Source organism: Rhincodon typus, chromosome 15 (assembly GCF_021869965.1).
Source record: "Rhincodon typus isolate 14 chromosome 15, sRhiTyp1.1, whole genome shotgun sequence".
Taxonomy (NCBI): Eukaryota; Metazoa; Chordata; class Chondrichthyes; order Orectolobiformes; family Rhincodontidae; genus Rhincodon; species Rhincodon typus.
The window spans coordinates 14,877,369-14,884,963 of record NC_063346.1 but is presented as its reverse complement, the minus strand read 5'-3'; positions in this window follow the sequence as shown (position 1 = coordinate 14,884,963).

Below are 7,595 nucleotides of genomic sequence, written 5' to 3'. Positions count from 1 at the left end.
AATGGTTTGTCGCAGGAGGAGGTCAAGGATCTCCCTATACTCTTTGATTCAATTGCCACCAATCATCAAGTCTTTGTTGTCTTTTGTAAGAAAAATCACCCCACTGTTGAAGAAGATAGGAAAGAGATTAATTTTGCTCCTTCCTCCAAAGAACCCACTATAACAAAAACTAGCAACACATGAGTGTACACTTTGAAGATGGGTGGGGAGGGGATGGCCTAGTGGTATTATTGCTAGACTGTTATTCCAGGGACCCAGATAACATTCTGGGGACCGGGATTTGAATCCTGCCATGGCAGATGGTGGAATTTGAATTCAATAAAATATCTGGAATTAAGAATCTAATGATGACCATGAAATCATTGGCAATTGTCGGAAAAACCCATCTGGTTCACTAATGTCCTTCAGGGAAGGAAACTGCCATCCTTACCTGATCTGGCCTACATGTTACTCCAGACCCACAGCAATGTGGTTGACTCTCAAATGACCTCTGGGCAATTAGGGATGGGCAATAAATGCTGCCTAGCTAGTGACAACCTCATCCCGTAAATGAAAAAAGAAAAAAATGGATAGGTGAAGCAATGGTTGGGAGGCAAGATTCATATTTGAGGATGACTAATGGTATGTGATGAAGAGGTGTGGTGAAGCTAGCAGGTTATTACCAAGGAAATGGCAAGTACAAGATACATTCGCAAGTCTTGATCATGTGTGAGGATGCTCAGTTTCCTGCAGTGAAACAATTGCGTTCTCAAGGCTGATCTGTTGGCATTGCCCTGTCTGCTCCCACCATCACATTGGTATCTGCTTAATAGGAGGATGTCCACTCTTCTTGTATAGGCCATCTGCTGTACTGTCTCCAGAGCTGAATGGGAGAAAATTAGGACCTGCTCTCTGGCCATTCACACCATTTCCCGAGGTCTTTCCTATGCATCAACTCTTCCATACTTGCTGTAGGTGTATTGCATGTTCTGTTTAAATGGGTACAAGCTTGCTCTGAGTGGTGCTAGACCCACACAGACTTGAACTCCAGGCTGAGGCATGCAGCTTCTTAACAGCTCATTCGGTGTTGCATTGCTTCCCAACATCACTATAATTATCAGAATGATCAGCACAGAGTATGCCAGCTGCGTCCATCACTTGGAAAGGAAGGGTTTTGTCATGTATTATGTTCTCCTATCGATTTGCAGGGGATAGGGGAAGTTTATTGAATTTTTCACCAAAATAGGCAAATGAGACAAATAAAGGAAAAGAGGCAGACGGAAATTGAAAAAGTGACTGGTGGCTACAGCAGGGAACTTGTCAGCAAAGAGAAAACAATTGTCCAAATCCTCTGGTCTCCAAATCATTGGAGACAAGGCATAAAGTGGAAGATACACATTCAGACCCTTTTGGAGTCCTGACATGCAGAATTATAAGAAAATTCCCCTGATGTTTATTCTTCGAATAAATTGATGCCCCACTGCCGAGGAATTGTTATACAGTGTAGGACCCATTGTAACATTGGGAAATGCCACAGGAACACTACTCCCCCAGTCAACTGCACCCAACTTTCCCACACCGAACCATGATACTACTCCCTCTACCAAACTGACTAACCTCCAAACACCAGAATATGCCTCTTCTCAAACCAAAATAAACCTCTCCCTCAAACCAAACAAATATCCCCTTGGACCACACTAATAGCACCCCTGACTACCACCCAACAACACTGTCTCCAACTTCCTCATTACCCTCATCCCAAATACCTACTCACCCATTGACACAATCATCCACTATACCCACCTCACCCACCTCACTCATTCACCCATTTACCTACCACTGCACCCAGCTCACTCACTCACTCTTTTGAACCGTTTCCCAACTTACTGCAGAAATTTAGACTCTTTACTCAACCCCAGAGTAAGAAACATATGGTCAAGGAATAACCTTATTGAAAAAATGATACTCACTCATTTTCAATGCAAGCTAACAAGGTTTATTGGACAAAGACTGACAATAAATATGTCATTAGTTGCGACATACACAAAGTTTAACTCATGTTGGTCTGTCATTCCCCGGGTCACAGGACTTCTGGAGTCATCTCTTCTTTCTTCTTTGAAGCTTGCCTTCATATTCATGACATCCTTTGAAATTTTAAACTTAATCAACTTAATTCTAATTCACAAATGTTTCCTCGAAATTGAAAACTCCGGTTTCCCAATCTACTTTAACTGCGAGACAAAAAAACCAGAAGAAGTGTGAATGCTGGAATTCTGAAACAAAAACAGAAATTGCTAGAAAATCTCAGCAGGTCAGGCAGCATCTGTGGAGAGAAATCAGAGTTAACATTTCCAGTCACCCTTCTTCAGAACTTCACTACCTTAATCAATGTAGCTTTCAGTCCACCCTAACTGCTGAAGCTGTACACTTCAAAGTTTCCTTTGAAAGTCTCTCTCTCTGGTGGAGTCATATTTCTAACAAAATATATTCACACTCTCTGAAGACAACCACCTCTAGACCTAATCATGCATTTCAATAATGATCTGTATACTGTGAATGTAACACCTTTATTCAAAAAGAGGGAGAAGACAGAAATCAGGAAACTACAGATCAGTTAACATCCATCATATGAAAATGTTAAAAGCTAGTATGTAATAGCAGGGCCTTTAGATCAGTTCGGGTATTTAAACAGTCAGCATCAATTTGATTTAATGAAAAGAAAATATGTTTAACCAAGTTATTAGAGTTCTTTGGGGACGTAATATGCTATGGATACAGGAGAACCACAGGATGAACTGTATTTAAGATTTCTAGTACATATTTGAAAAGGTACCACATCAAAGGTTATTGTGGAAAATGAAGCTTATGGTGTAGGGAGCAACATATTGGAATGGATAGAGGATTGGCTCACCAACAGGAAACTGACAGTAAGCATGAATTGCTCATTTTCTAGTTAGGAAGATGTAAGAAATGTTCTGCCATAGGGGTTAATGCTAGGGCATTAATCTTTTACAATTTATATAAACGAGTTGCATAAAGAGGCAAAACGTACTTGCTAAATTTGCTGATGGCATAAAGGTAGGTAGGGAAGTAAGTTATGAAGAGGGCATAAGAATACTACTAAGGGACATAGAGATAGTAGGAACTGCAGATGCTGGAGAATCTGAGATAACAAGGTGTAGACCTGGATGAACACAGCAGGCCAAGCAGCATCAGAGGAGCAGGAAGGCTGACGTTTCGGGCCTAGACCCTTCTTCAGAAATGAAAAATTTTTAATACAGCTTCTATTGGATTCCTGAAAGCAAAAGAGGTGATCAGAGCTTTACATTATAAAATATGGAGCTGAAATAGGGGATTACCAGGGTGGTACAGTCCTTGTCACACCCTCTCAAAAGCTGTGCAACTGAGATGAGGTCAGAAAAAGTCCACATCATGCCTCGCTGCACACTGAAAATAAACTGTACTGTTAACAAATTTTTAATTGCTGGACAAAAAGTGACATTTACTAAATGTTTACTACCTTTGTTTAAGGGTTTGTGAGTGGCCAAATGTGAAAGTGCTCCTGTCATTGTCCTACCTGCCATCTCTTGATAAACATATAAATAAATGGGTGTGGCCAACATTTATAGGTTGCTGATGCGCTAAGTGCAAGCGCGTTAAGGAGATGAGGTCGAGCTTTATTATTGTAAGTAGTACAACATAGACTGCAGGACATCCAAATGTAGCTGTCCTCTGAAGTGGAAGATTAGAATAGTACAACACAGAAGAAGGTCATTCCATTTATTTCACATTTGCTGGTCTTCGGTTGAGCCATCCAGTTAACTGTATTTCAAACTAAACTCACAATCTATTTTCCTTTGGAGCATGAAAAAGCCATTAGTTCTATCTGTAAAGAAGTAGGGAGTCCTTTGACCAACATCATCAGGTGAGTTTGTTCTAATTCTCAACCATCACCTCCATAAGGCAACACACTTCAATAGGAATCAATGGCAAGTAAGAGTGTGAACATGTTCTGAATATTCTCCCTAGATTGGTATTGTTGTGTTCTGGACTCCTAATGTTACTTTAGTACCGATTAGCTTTGTCAGCATCAGCCCAGGATTGGGATGGGGGCGGAGGCGGTGAAGTGCGGTGTTGGCAGAGGAATATCTCTGGTCTAGGTGTACATTGGCCAGCTCATTCACCCACTGTGTCTGCTACCTGTTTAAGTGGAGCATTAACACAGACCTTGAATAGCATGCATCAGCATCTGTGATCAAGTTCACCTCTGAGCTGTGCTGAGCAGTACAGGAAGGAGAGTGTGTAACAAGAGCTATGTGCACACAGCTGTAGATCACAGGACCTGAACCCCCAGTTAACAGTAACACATACAATGTCAGGTTTCTCGCTTTGACTGTGCTTCACAATTACTATTTGTTAACATCGTTCCATGTGGGTACTCAGCCCCTGTTTACGGGAATGCTATTCTGAGGACTGACAGCACTGACAGAACTGACAGGAACATAACCACTCAAATAAAAACGTTACCTTCTCCTTGAATGTTGAAATCATTTTATGGATCCTCCAGTCTGATTACCACTCTGTATTAGGAGGAAATGTAGAAACATAGGAGCAGGAGTGGGCCATTCAGCCCCTTGAGTCTCCTCTGTCATTCTCATTCATTCTTGATCATCTGCCCTAGCACCATTTGCCTGCACTACCAGAGATCCCTCGTTGTCATTCATATCTAGAAACCTATCAATCTCTCTCTTTGAATTTACTTAATGACTGAGCTTCCACAGCCCTCAGGAAGTAAAGAATTCTAAAGATTCACTATAAAAGTGAAGACATTCCTTCTTCCTAAGTGATCTGTTCTGGCTCCTAAGCCACCATCCCTGGAATTAGTCTGGTGACCCTTGACTGAATTCGTTCAATGGCAAATATATCCTTTCTCAGGTTTGGGAACCACTGTATATTATATTCCAGATGTGGTCTCACCATAGTGCCATACAAGCAAAACGAGACATCTTTATTCCTGGTCATTCCTGTGTCCTTAATTTGACTGGTGATCTGACACACTCTTTGCTTTGGCTGGTTCTGCTTTGCTACCTAAGGAAGTCTCCTGATGAATAGTTTGACCTGGAACAATAACAGAGGTGTGACACCACATGGAGTTCTTCCAATTCCATGCTGCAACGTTGAATGATGTAGATCCAAAGGAAGCCATTCATTCTGCTGTGCCTGTACTAACTCTTTGAAAGAGCTATCTAAATAGTGGTACTCCGCCGCTCATTGCAAAATTTGCCTTCTGCAGAAGGGCACTCTGTGGGAACAACATTTCTATGGAGTTTGCATCAATCCTCCAGCAAGATTACGGCAGAACTTCTACAATAATTTCACACAAATTCTTTTCACTTCCTGATGCAAATAGACCCGCTGTACATTTCTAGTATTTTGCCTGCTCTCTTTCAATTCCCGATTCGCTTTTACTTTTGTAAGCAAAAATAAAAGTTTGAAGTGCTGGGGGCCCCATTTGTGTCAAGGTGGCAGACATCTTAAAGAACAAAGGTAAAGGTATCTGATCCTCTTAATCATTCAGTGTTTATGTTTATTCAGCAGCATGGTATTTAAGGTGCCTGGAATATGAGGCTAACTTGTTAAACAAAGCCTACCATTTGAATACGACTAATTGATAAAACATTACATCTGATCGGAACAACGTAAATGAGGTTATTAAACAAAAATATCTAGGGCTATAAGCTTCCCCCGCTTCTACTTCACTTCAAATTGCGTTCAGCGGAAGCTCCACTTAGAGAGCAAAGCTGAAGGAACTTCACCCACTCCATGTTTAATCCACATAACGTCAAGAAGCATTTTCTATTGAATGCCTTTATGCCCACTGTGATAGGGAGGACAGGAAGGAACAGCATACTTGTGGGTTTTAGGCTCACATCCAGCACCACCCAGGAATGGCAGGTGTTCAAATAGAGCTTGGGTGTTACAGAGTCATAGAGTCATATAGCAAGGAAACAGACCCTTTGGTGCAATCAGTCCATGCCGACCATAAACCCAGAATAAACTAGTCCTGCCTGCTTGTGCGTGGCCCATATCCCTCCAAACATTTCTTTTTCATGTACGTGTCCAAATGTCTTTTAAATGCTAAACGAGGAGGAAGGAGTAATCCCTTTCACAATAGGCTTAATGGTTTTGTGCATGTTCAACTCAAACTGTAGCACTGGCCTCCTATTGTTTTGTAGCCAATGCAGAGGGGTGGAGAGGGGGGATGACTGGCTAGTTTGACTGAAACATTCTTTCTTTGGTGTATCATGTCCATTCAAGCAGGCAAAGTCTGCTCAAGCATTTCTATCAAATAAACAGCAGTGCTCCCTTTCTTCCTCCCACGACTGTCATGATTCAGTCATAAAAGTATTCAAGAGTTTTTTAGAGAAAAAAGCAATATTACCCCAATGAACAAGTTTAATCAACCAAATGTGCTCGCTTATTTCCTCTCTCTCTCTCCCATTCCCTCATTCACACCGTCTTCAGCCTCTCCCTCTCTAATGATTTCCATCTACATATCTGCGTATGGTTGGAAATGAAGTGCACACCCACAACACTCTCCTGATATAACAATGAAAAACATGTTAAGCAGGAACCAATATGTGTTTTAAAAACAGAAAATGTTGGAAATACTCAGTGAATCTAACACTATCTGTAAAAAGAAGGCAATCGATGGGCTGGATGTGGAAAAAAGAGTGGAAGTCCTGACACCAGGGTCAGTATATGAGTTGCATAGCTGCATTAGGAGGTGGTGGGACTTCCTCGGCAATCTTTTTATTAATATCCAAACAATGTCCATAGACCAGCCAATAACAAGTGGAGGGCAGAAGGAAGTCCTGGCAGCTCAAAGGAGGGCACCATTTTTTTAAAGGCCAATGCAGTCCTTGTACAGGACAAAGTAAATCTGCTCCTTCTCCAAAGTGGGCAGTAGGATCCAGGTGAACAGGAATAAGATATGTCAAAGACTTTAACATTGGCCCTTTAGAAACATTGAATTTAAGAAAGATGGTACTGGTAGAAAAACACATTTGGGAAAATGAACTTGGAAAAATAAAAATTTAGACACATTAGGAACGAAGAGATTTAGGTAGCTGTTGTCCAAGAGTGCTTTCAATGCCAGAGGGCATGCGTTGAAGACCAACCTCTCCCTGGATTTGTCACTAACTTAAACGTTCAACCCTTCAAAATGAAACAACAAGCTACAATTGAGCACACCCTTGACATGCAAAACAGAAATCCATGTTCATAAACAAGTTAACTGATGTTACACAGGTCAAACTGAAATGGGCATGAAACAAAATAAAACAAAATCTTTGTCATCTTTTATGACCATGACTCAAGTATATGTGTTGTTCAGCGCAACAGCATTTTTACAACGATAATATTCTGCTAGTGTTTTATGTGTTTAGCCAGGACAAAGGGAATACGAGCATGTTACGTATCACTTCAAAGACATTGCTGTGGGTAAATGCAGGTGTGTTCAACCCGCCACAAACACAATCTAAAGCAAACCAATATCAACTACCAGATAACAAGGTGCAGGGCTGGATGAACACAGCAGGCCAAGCAGCATCATA